This window comes from Grammomys surdaster, unplaced genomic scaffold (assembly GCF_004785775.1).
Source record: "Grammomys surdaster isolate TR1022 unplaced genomic scaffold, NIH_TR_1.0 126124, whole genome shotgun sequence".
In the NCBI taxonomy this organism is placed as follows: Eukaryota; Metazoa; Chordata; class Mammalia; order Rodentia; family Muridae; genus Grammomys; species Grammomys surdaster.
In genome coordinates, this window is record NW_021620932.1 from 4,991,224 (window position 1) to 5,005,076 (window position 13,853).

At 35.1% G+C, this 13,853-nt stretch overlaps 1 pseudogene; it reads right to left on the bottom strand.

Moving 5' to 3' along the window:
* Window positions 1-5,802: 5,802 nt before the first annotated feature.
* Window positions 5,803-6,092, bottom strand: LOC114611814 (annotated as a pseudogene).
* Between the last annotated feature and the right edge of the window lie 7,761 nt (window positions 6,093-13,853).

Sequence of the window (13,853 nt, forward strand, 5' to 3'; positions counted from 1 at the left end):
TTCATATTTCTACAAGTATCTATTAATCTCTCTACTGATGAATTTTCTGATACTTTTGAATTTACATAAAGTATGTAATAGATTATTGATATAACCATTTTATTGTAAACTAATGAACTGAAGTATTTATTACTATAAAACTATAATGTTGTTCCTATTGATCAATTGGTCAGACTCTACTCTTGTCTCTATGTTTACTCTCCACCTCAGACTCTGATAGCCAATGCTATCAACATCTTTGATATCATTTTTTTTCATATTGCAATTATGAGGTGATGATACGCTACATATTTCTTTATGACTGGCCTATTTTACCTAATACAGTGATCTCTATTTACATCAGAGGTGTCACGGGTCTTAGAATCCCATCCAGTTTTATTTCTGAATATCATCCCAGTATGTGAGTGTTTATATACACACATACAGACATATACATGTTTATATATACATATATTTTTTCTTTGTTTAAGAGATGATAGTTACAAGTTGTTTCTATTTTGTACCCACTAGCAATACAGTTCTAATTAATATGGGAAAGATATATGCTTCTTTAACATAATGATTTATTTTCTTTGTAAGTATTCTTTGGAGTAGGATAGCTTAATGATCCTGTAATCCTACCTTCATTGTTTGGAGGAAGCTCCATGATGTTTTCTATTTTCATAATGATTATACAAATTTAGATTCATATTAATAGGGAAGAATCTCTTCTACTGCTTAGCCTCATAAAATCCTTTTATATTTTTGAGAGTAGTCATTTCTAGTGTTATTGGATGATGATTCATTGTGGCATTATTTATGTAGTTAAATTTATGACAATAGCATTGATTTTTACTGTTCTCATCTTTTAATGGCTAAAGAATCAGTGGTATTTGTCTTTCATGAATGTTCTTGTTTTTGTTCAAATTGCTAGTTTTAGTCACTTTTTAGCACTATATCCATTTAAGCCACAAGTTACTTGACATTTTATGATTTTTAAAACTAACAGGTCAGTCTTAATTTTATTCTAGTCTTTCATTCCAGATTAAATCTATCTTTCACAGTTATTCATTCTGTTTATATTAGTACAGCCATGGTCTTGGTCTTCTTTTACAAACTGGTTTTCATGGCAGTTTTATATTTAGAGCCTTTTTTGTGTAGTTTTCTTTTTTTCCAGGATGTTTATAAGGTGCCACTGGTGATTCTCCAGTGTGGCAGTATCTTCTTCCTAGTTTCTTATCCTTGTTGATGTGACTGTGGAGATGCTGAGTGTTAGGTAACCAAAGAAAAGGCGCTTTATGATTTAGACCATTTTCTGGACTGATCCCTTGTATGATTCTGTCTCTTGAGGTCAGGGGTCACTTCAGGACAACTTGATATGAGTTTGGGGGGAATTAAAGTTACTTTTGCTATGTATACTTCTTTGTACCCATGTTCTGCCTCCACTAATTTGTCCTGTGTGGAATGTACACCTTGTTTGGTGTTTCCTGGTAGTTTTCAATTTATCAATGGAATGCTATCTTTTGTTATTTCTCATTATGAATGGCTTCCTGGTTTTTGGTGTGAATGCAGCGAGATTACTTCTCTACTGTACTTTCCTTTTATTTGAAGCTGTAAAACAGGCTGCTTTGTTTATAGTTTATAGTTCTCATTTAGCATGTACCGTTTCCCAGCTATATAGGTGTTTTACAATTATAATCAGAGGAAATTGGTCTTCTGGCATTTTGTATAAAACAAAGTCTCTTTTCAGTTGGTTCTCACTATCCAGGAATTGGCCTGGAGCTTAATGTATAGATCAGGTTTGCCACACACTCAGAACCATATGCCTTTCTTTTGCCTGCAATACTGGATTATGGACTTTTCCCACCACTTCTGGCTCTTTCTTGCATCTCTAACCTCAACTTTCACAGTTCAGTCACCTATACTTTATATTGTTAAATAAAAAGCATAACTCAAGGAACATAGACATCAGTGTCTATAGAAGATACGTGGGTAACCTAATTTAGTGAAAGGTATAGAAAGACTCTGTCAAATGGGAAGCAAATGTTCTAGTTTAAGGGACAAAGACCACATGAGGAAGGAATGTTTGGGGGTGGCAAGTATGTGTAAATTTTCTCTTCTCTAAATCATGCAGGTGTAAAGGTTCTAATTCATAAAAATGAGTTATAAGTTCAGTAAGAATATGTCCAATTACATATTATTTTCTCTCAGTTCCATTTGCTGGTCATATTAAAATACCACTGTATGGCTGTTACCTGAGAGGCTCCACCAGCACCTAACTTACACAGATGCAAATACTCACAGCCAACCATTGGACTGAGCCTGAGGACCCCCAATGAAAGAGCTCTGGGGAAGGACTGAAGGGGATGGCAACTCCATAGGAAGAATATCAATATCAACTGACTGGACCACTCAAAGTTTCCAGTGACTAAATCACTAACTAAATGTTTATGCATCAAGGGATATATGGATCGAGATACATATGAAGCAGAGGATGACCTTGTCTGTCATCAATGGGAGTTGAGGCCCTTTGTCCTCTTAGGCTTGATGCCCTCGTGTAGCAGGATGCTAGAGTGATGAGGCAGAAGTAGATGAGTGGTTGAAAGAACCCTCTCACAGAGGCAAATGGGAGGAGTATGGAGTGAGGAGTTTGGAGATAGGAAACCAGGAAGGAGGGATAACATTTGAAACGTAAATAAGTAAACTAACCAATAAAAATACCATTAGTATCATTGCAAATATTATTCCTCACATCAGTATTGTAGACATAGCTATAGGTACTATCAGGAGGTTGCCATATGGAAACTGTACATAATTGTTTTCAAATTACCAGTTCAACAAGTTTTGCTAATATGATTTCAAAGGAATATGCCAAATAGCTCTATCAGATACTTTGTCCCTCTAAGTTCTTCATGCTACTACTTTGGATTCATTTGCTGTCTAGTTCTAAAATGACAGTTGAAGAGAGATACATGTAAAATGGAAGATGATTTAGTGTAAGAATACTATTGCTGTTATCTTCATTCTTCTAAGAAGGTTTGGTACACAAAATTATTGAAATCTACATCTCTTAAATGTAGCATGAGGTAAGAGTGGTAGATGAGAATAGATTGTACCTGCTGAAGCACTTGATATGACAAGAATCATGAGATGGTCCCGAGTTTCTAGTTATCCTGTAAAACCTCAATGGAATATTTGAGATATTCAAAGGAAAAAAAACTATCATGAAGATTTCATGGAGTAAGATTTTTCAAACATAAAGACAGCCATAAATAACATATCTTATTGAAGGACATCACTTGCCACACTTAGAAATGTGGAGGTTTAATGCCCCAGTGTAGGGAATGCCAGGTCAGGAAGGCAGGTGTGGGTAGGTGGGTGGGGAAGCACCCTCATAGAGGCAGGGGGCAGAGGGATGAGACGGGGGATTTTTGGAGGGGAGACTTGGAGAGGGGATAACATTTGAAGTGTGAATAAAGAAAATGATGGAGTAGGAGGTTTCTGGGGGAGAAATGGGGAGAGGGGATAACATCTGAAATATAAATAAAATATCCAATAAAAAAGCTAAAATAAAGGCAGGTATAAATAATAAATATCCAATAAAAAGAATAATTAAAAAATGAAATACCTGTATATGATTTTTACCATATTTAAAGCACTTAAATGCTTGTTCATTTTCTTTCTTTTTGTCTAAATTGTACTTTTTAAAAAATATTTTCAACAAAGATTGTCAACATTCAGAGTTGCACAGTTACAGAAGAAATGTACTGCTGTACTGTACCTGGAGGAAGAGTGAAACTACAGTACTGTACATTTTCTAATTAATATAGACTATATTCCTAGGGTTAAATTGTAATGGGCTTAACTCTAGAAGTGCTCAGAGATCAATAGTCATGACTTCTTTTTACTTAAAGAGAGGATGATGTAAAGAGACACACTTGAAAAGTGAAGGAAACTTTCCCGCTTTAATGATCATTTTAAAAACTGTTCAACAATATCTACTTGACCATCTTTTCCTTGTTCCCAACTGCCCCGTATCCTCCACACTGCTCTATTCTCTCAGATTTATGCTTCTTTTCATTCAGTTTATCTATCTATCTATCTATCTATCTATCTATCTATCTCAAAGTCTTAAAATATATAGAATTTTATTTGTCAAAGCAGCAATAAATTGAAATAAATTGAAAAAAATCCTAATAAAGACCAAGTATTTGAAATAAATATAACAGCTAAAGCCAACATTTTTCTTTGTGCTTATTTTCTTTTTAGTGGTGATGTATATATTAATAAATATGTAAGCATACATTACACATACTCTATGACCATCAAATAATATCATGAGTTGTATCTAACACATAACCAGAAGCCTGAAAACAGTCTCGTGAGTGGCAACTAGATATTCCTGAGTTTTATATTCAGTATCATAGGAATCTTCTATTATACACAAATACACACTCACTCATATACACACACACACACAAACACACATACACAAACACACACACACACATAAGTGACAGAGAGAGAGAGAGAGAGAGAGACAGAGACAGAGACGGAGAGACAGAGAGAGAGACAGAGATAGATACTTCACGACAAAGACAGACAGACAGATGAACAATTAAGGAGATACTTTTTTTTTTTACAATTATTGACATTTATTTATTTCTCAAAATATATATGAGTTTTTAAATTAATTAATATTTTTTGGTTACTCATTTTACATCCACTCACTGGTCCCCTCCATTTCACCTCCCCCCACACACAGTCTTCTCCTGCCTCCCCCCACACACACTCTTCTCCTCTGTGTAATTCGAGGCCACTCTGGATAACCCTTGGTCCTGGCACATCAAATCTAGACACATCTTCTTCCACTAAGGCCAGACAAGGCAGCCCAATTAGAGGAACATATTCCACACACAGACGACAGCTTTTGAGATAGTCCTCACTTCAAGTCACATAAACATCTACATATGTGCGGAGAGTCATAGGTACAGCCCTTCTGTGTTCTTTGGTTGGTGTTTCAATCTCTGAGAGCACGAAGGGTCCTGGTTAGTTGGTTCTGTTTGTCTTCTTGTGGACCCTGCAATCCCCCCTCCTATCCTTCCATGACTCACCAAAGAGAGGGACATTTTCTTTCAACCTACTGGATAAAGAAGTTGATTTATGAATGCGACACAACTAACTTCATGTTTAAGGGCATTACATTAGATATTCTTCCCTGAGACTCAGAAGCCATGTTTTGCTGCTTTTGAGCAATGCTGAACTAGTATTGGCACACATTGGCAAGATCAATGAAAGAAAATAGTAGTTAATTTTCTAATGTTTGTTTCTAGGAACCTCTGAAGGTGGGCTAAGCCTTTGAGACTCAGTTTATGCTGCATTTTGTATTCAAAATTATAGTTTCTTGGGCTCCTCTAAACATTTACGTTCCCGTGGTTCACTCACAGAGACAACAGTTTACATCTTTTTTTAAAAATACATGGCCTTTATTTTTTCCAGATCAAAGATTTTGGGTATAATCATATAAAGATGAACAATCAAGTTTTGTAACCTAAAAATATTTACTTCTTAAAACTATATTAGTGATTTAGTAAACTATACAAAAAAGATAAGGAGACAAACATGTACGTTTATAGAACTGCATATCAGTCAGGCCAGATCCTGCAGAGGGAACTCCCAGCACGACCTCATTCATCTGTGAGGACACAGGGCAATCCTTGTTTGGACATACACCATCTTCTCCAGCATGAGCCGCTCTTCACCTCCGGATGACTTCCTCCTTCGCGTGTGTATGTCTAGTTGTCTGCTTCTCAGAGCAGACATTTACCTTCCTCATCCACCAGCCATCGGAGGAGGTCTGGGGCCACAAAGGTGACTGATCCGACCCATTCTTCGTGGAGGGTTTCCTGGTGGCCCTCTTCCATCGTCGTGTCTGGAATCAGAGGGGCTCCCGTAGCCTCGTCTTTTCTTCATATCTTGCTGAAGCAGAGTTTTGAAAAAAAAAAAAAACCCACGAATTCTGCTATTCCCCAGAAGAAATCTGTTATGAAAGACAATCTCCATGGGGACTGATTCCGGCTGTCCAACACTTGACCATTCGAGATGTAAACCATCTTCCCTCCGGTTGCCCGCTTCCTAGCGACAGAGAAGACCCGACGCCCAGTTGTTGCTGTACCTAGCCTCCCGCCCCAGTTTACATTTTTTAATGCAGGATGATGGATTACCTTCTTCCCTCCCTCTATTTTCTTTAATGTTTTATTGGAAATGTGAAACTTGATAATACATTTGGTCTTAAGATGAGTCATTTATTATCCAACTTCCTCTAAAATGAGAAGCCAAAGCTAGTACTTTGCACCTTTGATCTGTGAAAGTAAAATTGTTCCCCACATGCAATTTACAGTGCTGGCAGCATTTGTGAACTTTGAGATTTCTTTTCACAAGAGAAGGAGATGATTATTATAAGTCAAATATTTGTAAGTTGCAATCTAAAAGGACAGGATTTTCATTTCAGAGAGCTAAAGTCAACTTCAAACAAATAGTAGGAATCCTTTATACAACTTCCAGACAAAATGACTTCTTAAGAAAAAAAAAAGATACGTTATGAACTTTAAGCTAACCAGTTCATGTCACAGAGAAATATGAGACAGATTTTGTTCAAAGAAAATTATTATAGGGAAAAGCGAGTAGTAACACATTAAATATTTACCCTTTCTAGTCAACGAGAAAATTGCCTTCTGAGTATAAAAGGTTCTGAGAGAGCATTATAGATTGATGATTCCCTTAACTAAACAGAGTGAAATATTGACGGAGAGAAATTATCAAGAAAACTGAGAATATATGCTATCTATACCATTATTTTGTGTATATTTACTTAATTAGCTGCTAAAATTATGTTAATATTATGGTGTAAATTAAATGCATCATGTACAAGTATATGAACATATACATCTATATTACATATTGCATGTTTTGACAGTTTTTGTTTTTATGTTTTTTTGTAACACATTTTTGATGACCACAATTTCACATTTCTAAAAATACTCTTGAAATCACGAGTGATTCTTTTTCTAAATAATATCTTTTATTAATTGAGAATTATATACAACTTATTTTGATCATTTACCCATACCATCCTAGACCTATCCCAACCTCCCTATCCACAGAATTTTCTTTCTGTTATTGCTTTAACCTATCCAGTCCATTTAATGTTGTGCAAATACTTTAGGATATAGAGAGTGCCTCAGAGAGGCCAAGATCTATTATGGGTCACATGGTTGAAGAGAACTTATTCTTATTAACCCAAATGTTATCAATTCCCAGTCACTTATCATATGGAGATACGACTTTGTACCCACCTTTTCTCTCTATGCTAGTGATTTTTCTGATTTGATGTTTTGATGATGTGAAGGTCTTGTGTGTGTTGCTACAATTACTTTGAGCTCATATGTGCAATGACTCTTTTATGTCCAGAAAACACTGCTTGAATCTCTCTTTCACCTTTGGCTCTTACAATGTTTTAGTCCCCTCTCCTACAGTGATCTCTGAGACTTGAGAGAAACGGTATGATATAAATACATGAGTTAAGAGTTGGGAATTCCACAGTCTCTTATTTTCTACAAGTTAACTAGTTGTGTGTCTGTATATTAATTGGCATTTACTTCAATTTTTTTTCTAATGAGAGTTCAGAGAGGTACTAACCTGTAGTACTCAGTACTATTTTATTCAGAAAAATATTAATAGTGGCATTTGTCCTTGAGCCCATGATATATTGAGCCACAGATTCCTAGCCTCTCTAACCATGATAGCTATGCATTAAACCTTGTGAACATAGCCTTAAATCAAATTAAGAAATATTTGGTTACTCATTAGTGTCCCTGTTGTACCAGTAGGTAATCTTTCCAGGATCAATATTACTATGGGTTTTGGTATTTAAAGTTGGATAAGACTGATGACTATTTTATGTCTCCAGTAGAATGCCTAGCAATCTTCAGAACTATAAAATGCTATCTAGTAAGGATGAAGTTTCCAAGTCAATACTAGTTTCATTTCTCCATGTGCTATGATTCAAATAAGTCATGTCTTCAGAAATAGGTTATTATTAAGTTATGAATGGAAACCAAAAGCAATGATAATAGCTTATACACTTTGGAACAAATGTCTGTGGGACAGCATTGGCCAGCAATTAAGAAGAAGTAACACATTTCTTGGACTTGTGTTCTCCTTTACTAATAAGTAGTTGTCAGTAGGGTGTGGCAGTTTGGATGAGATGTATCCCACTAGACTCTGGTATATTAATACTTGGTCTCCAGTTGATGTCTATCAGGGAAGGATGAGGAGGAATGGCTTTGTTGGAGGAAGTATGTCAGATAGGTCAGACTTTAAGGATTCAAAAATTGCGTGCCATTTTCAGTGTGTTCTCTTTGTCTTGTCCTTGTGGTTCAATATCTAAGCTCTGAGCTGTGCCTGCCTCCATTCATTTGCCCTTTTATCATGGACCTTTTATCATCACTCTATAAAAAGCTATGGAAAGCAGATAATAAATTATCTAATATATATAAGAGGGCCATTCTTCTGCTCACAGTCTTGCTAAAGGGAGACTCTACTCACTGTGGTCCCATATGCTATGGTAGGTATTGTACAGGTACAAGCATATGATTGTTTTATATTTAGACTAAGTAGGTATTAGATCAGAAGTGTAATTTAATGATAAGCAAAATTTTAAAACAAATCATCTAGAATGGATATTCTGTGCTATCTCAGCATGTATTGCTTAGGGGGTAAACTTATAAGAATTAGCAAGGATAATAAAATTAGGATATTTATTCTAAGCTGATTTTAGTTTGATAATATCTATTAATGAAAGCATTTATCATTTTTTCTTAAATCCTGCCAAATTACTTAAACCTTAAAGTGATATTTGTTTGGGAAAAATATTTCTGGCTTATTTTTCAATCCACCTAGAATATTTTATGTACTAAAATATTTTATGGAATTGAATAAATATAAATGAATGAGTAAATGAATGTTTTTATTCATTTTTGTGATATTTTAACTGCATTTTTACTAGTTCTGAGGGATAACTTATAAAAATCATGATTCATTTTAAATTCTAGATAAATTTGACAACCATCTCTTCAAAAATACAAAAAAGAAGCAAAAATGAAAAACAGATTAATAAACTGAAAATGTGACAATTCGTAAGACAAAAGATTATCAAGCCAAACAGCACACAAACATACAAACGCACATGCACACACACAAATGCACACACACACACACACTCACACAGAAATAAGAACATTCATTCTGTGTTTGCAAACCACTTTTGGTCTTGACACCTGTACTGGAGTGTAACTGATATACTATGTAACATCTTAAAGCTATCAACAGATCATTAAGTGTGTTAACCTTATTTCATTTACAAAGATCTTCAACAATAGTTACAACTTATTATCTCTACTAGGAGGTCTAACAAACAAAGGCTGAAAACTATTTTGTGGTGCCTATTCTTCTGTTTACTCTCCTAATTTCATTGATAAATTAACATTTATGAAAAAGCCACTTTATCATATATCACTTTATCATATATCACTTTATCATATATCACAGAAGTAGCACATCATTTGAAAACACCTAAATGTGTAAGCAGTAACAAATACAATTATTATTTATATATGCAACAAGCAATTTTACTCCCATGTAAACAAATATATTTAAAAAATATGTTAAGCATGATTTTGTAACCCTTTAAAATATTATTGGCAAAGAAAGTAAAGTAATATACCCACATAAAAGAAAATAATGAATCAAATTATTCACACCTTATGTATACATTAATTTGAAAGAATGGTTTTAAAGTAAGAAATTAAATGAATGCTTATTGCAAGCAGGCCAACTTATTAGCAGAAGGGAGCAGTTCCAGTCTTGTCAAGTACAATGTACATTTAACTAAGGAATAGCCTCTTACATCTGATGTACTGACAATAAACTAATTTCTTTTTTTGTGTTTTTTTATACCATCCCACCTCTACCTACTTCTATGAGGATGTGCCGCCACCCACCCACCCACTCCCACCTTCCCACCCTCGAATTCCCCTACACTGAGGCATCCAGCCTTCACTGGGCCAAGGACTTCCTCTCCCATCTATGCCCAACAAGGCCATACTCCACTGCATATACAGCTGGAGCCATAGGTCCCTACCTATGTGCTCCCAGGCTGGTGGTTGAGACCCTGGGAGCTCTGGTTGGTTGGTATTATTGCTCTCCCAAATGGGTTGCAAATCCCTTGAGCTCCTTCAGTCTTCTCTCCAGTTTGTCCATTGGGAACCCCATGATCAGTTCAATGGTTAGCTGTGAGCATCAGCCTAAACCACACAAAGACACAACAAAGAAAGGGAACTTCAGACCAATCTCCCTTATGAATATAGATGCAAAAATACTCAATAAAATTCTCACAAACTTAATCCAAGAACACATAAAACCAATCATCCATCATGATCAAGTAGGCTTTTTCCCAGGAATGCAGGGATAGTTGAATATATGAAATCCATCAATGTAATCCACTATATAAACAAACTCAAAGGGAAAAAAAAACACACAATCATCTCACTAGATGCTGAGAAAGCATTTGACAAAATTCAATATCCCTGCATGGTAAAAGTCCTGGAAAGATCAGGAATTCAAGGTCCATATCTAAACACAATAAAAGCAATATACAGCTAGCCTGTAGCGAATATCAAGCCAAATGGAGAGAAACTTGAAGGAATTCCACTAAAATCAGGGACTAGACAAGGCTGGCCACTTTCTTCCTACCTATTCAATATAGTACTGGAAGTCCTAGCCAGAGTCAGACAACAAACAGAAGTCAAAGGGATACAAATAGGAAAGGAAGAAGTAAAAATTTCACTATCTGCAGATGATATGATAGTATACTTCAGTGACCCAAAAGGTCCACCAGAGAACTTCTAAACCTGATAAACAACTTCAGCAAAGCGGTTGGATATAAAATTAATTCAAACTAATTTCTAAAAATAGGGGTAAGCACTGGAGAATTGGCTCAGTGCTTAAAGTCATTTTTTGTACAATAATGAAAGCCAAAGTTCAGACTGCAAAAATTTCCATAACTCCTGCTCTGACGAATCAGATACTCTCTTTTGGCATCCATACATACATGGGTACACAGAAGCACATGCTCACACAGAGTAATACTCACCCAAATAAAATCTTTAGAAAACAAGAGAGTAGTATAAATCTATTTATTAGCTAAAACAAATGCTGGCAGTGTTGTTCTTAATATGAACACAGCGCAGCATATACTGATATTAACAAAGTACAGGAGAACAGAAGAGATGATTCAGAAGTAAAGAAACATGTTGCCAAGCCCTGAGTTTCACTTAAAGAACCCTGTTGTAGAGAATTGTTTTCTGTTTTTAAACATCCCAACTTGAGAGAAGCTTACTCAGTCACTTGGTATTTGAAAGGGAGGTGAAATATTCTATTCTGCAAGAGTCAATTAAGCTCAGGAAGTGAAGGCTCAAAAGCTTCAGGAAGCCCCTGAAACTGATTCAACTCTCCTATCCAGGCTTATAAGCTAGAAAGGCACTGAGGGTCATCCTCAGAGGAGAGAAGCTACCTGGAGTTGGGTCTCAACAACTGAGCTACCTGGAAGAGACAATGTGCAACCTGTCCAGCTGCCTGCAAGTCATACAGTAAGTTCCAGGTTTACTTTGGACATAAACCATCATCCATGTTGGAGTGAGTTTTGGTGATGCATCTTCGGCTTCTTTCCATTCCTGTAAATAACCCCTCACCCAAAATTCTTATAATCTTTGTCAGCAAAACTCATTGTTCAACCAGTTTGCATTTGGGTGGTATCCTTTCATTGTTCTGTCATCAATTCACTATCTGGAGTGAATATACTTTTTACAACTCAAGGATAGTGTCTCAAAACAGGTCCACATTGTGGGAGCAAGTAATCATCTCCTGTGCATTGCTCTCTGATCTCCACATGTACACAACGACCCATGGGACATATCCACTTCATCCCCAACATGAATACACAAGGAAATTATATACAAATGAAATAAAAGTAACTAATATCACATAGAAAATAACATTATGGCTGGGAAGACAATTCAACAGTTCACTGTGCATGTTCACGTTCAAGCCTTGGAACCAAGTCAATCCCTAGAACTCACAGGATGCAAGGAAGGGAACTGATTTTGGTAAGTTGTCCTGTGGTTTCTACATGTCTACAATGATACAAATTCACACATATATGCACACATGTAAACAAATAAATAAATGAATAAATAAATCAATAAATTAAAATATGAATTATTAAAAGAAAATACTAAAATGAACATCAAATGTTCCACGTTGCTAGTCTATTTCAAATGCAATCAAGAATAGTGTATTTTTGAATAATACCATTAACAAAATAGAAAAGTTGTAATAGGTTTTGACAATTCAAGTAAACATGGCAAGCTAATGTATATAGTACAGAGAATTTCTCATGGCTCCATTTTGTGCACATTTTTAATTTTCCTATTAATTTTATTGTCTATATCTATAATTAGATCAGTGGTAATCACTGAGTAATCTTGTTCATTTCTAATGCATAAGCATGACTCATTAGATAAGTTGCTATTAATCTATTAATTGTCATCTCTGTAGTCTTTTGCAAATATTGTCTTATTGTCTCATTAATTGGCTCATTACCTCCGTAACAACCTATTGATGACTACTATCTGTGGCAGAAAAACTTTATGACTGGCAGAAATGAATATGACACATTATTTGGCCAGGAGAAAGTTTACAGTATGATCAATTAAAGGAAAGAAAATTTCTAATAAAATGAAAACATTTTAGTTAGTTTGCTGAATATATTCTCAGTAATGAAGACAATGAGAAATCTATGCCATTATGTCTCATGACAAGACCAAGGAAGTTGGTATTTTAAAACCAGAAATTTGCTTTGAACAACTTGACTTTTTAGAATTATGATAACGAAAACATATGCAAAGAATTCCTTTAAATATAGCAAACTAGCCAAGTGTATTGGTGTTATCACATTGAAAGAACTCAGCTAGCTGTTTTAGATTGAAATCATAGGAAAAAATATATAGATTGTTTGAATATGTTGGTGTACATGCGGTTGTATGTGTTTGTGTTTGTGATGTATGCAAGTGCTCTCAAATGTAGGGTGCATACATCTGCATTTGGATGTGTGGCTGGCAGAAGATGTTATTGTTTTATTCTTTTTAACCCCCTCTACATTAGTTTTGGAAATAGGATTTTTTTTTCACTAAGTCTAGAGCTCACAATTTTGTAGGACTGTTTGTTCAGTGAGACCTCCAATTTCCCACCAGACATCTGCCTCCCTCTGAAAATGTTTTCACACATTCTACAATATTCAGAAATATGGTCCAATCAATAAATGATTAAAAATGAGCAATTATAGCATGATGTGAATAAAAAAGTTGTTCCAGAAAAATATTAAATATATATTATTTATGTTATAAATATTTTATTGTTTATCTATGAATGAGTATCATTTCAAACAGAGTAAAATAAGTTTGCTTACGATATATTGTCAGTAACAATTATTGATGAACATTGTTAAAGATTTAAGGTTTATTTTCATTATCACCATAAAAACAATTTTAATACTAGAAAAGTAACTTACAATTTCTCTGTGCTCAGAAAAATAACTTGATCAGTATGCTCAATAATATATCAACCCACCTAGGAACTTGTAATCAGTGTTTTACAATAAGTCAGACTAATTTGAACACATATATGACACCTTTGTCTTGTGGGAGCATTAACGAGAGAGTGGGGGACAAGAAAGAGTTATGGGACATTTCCCAGTT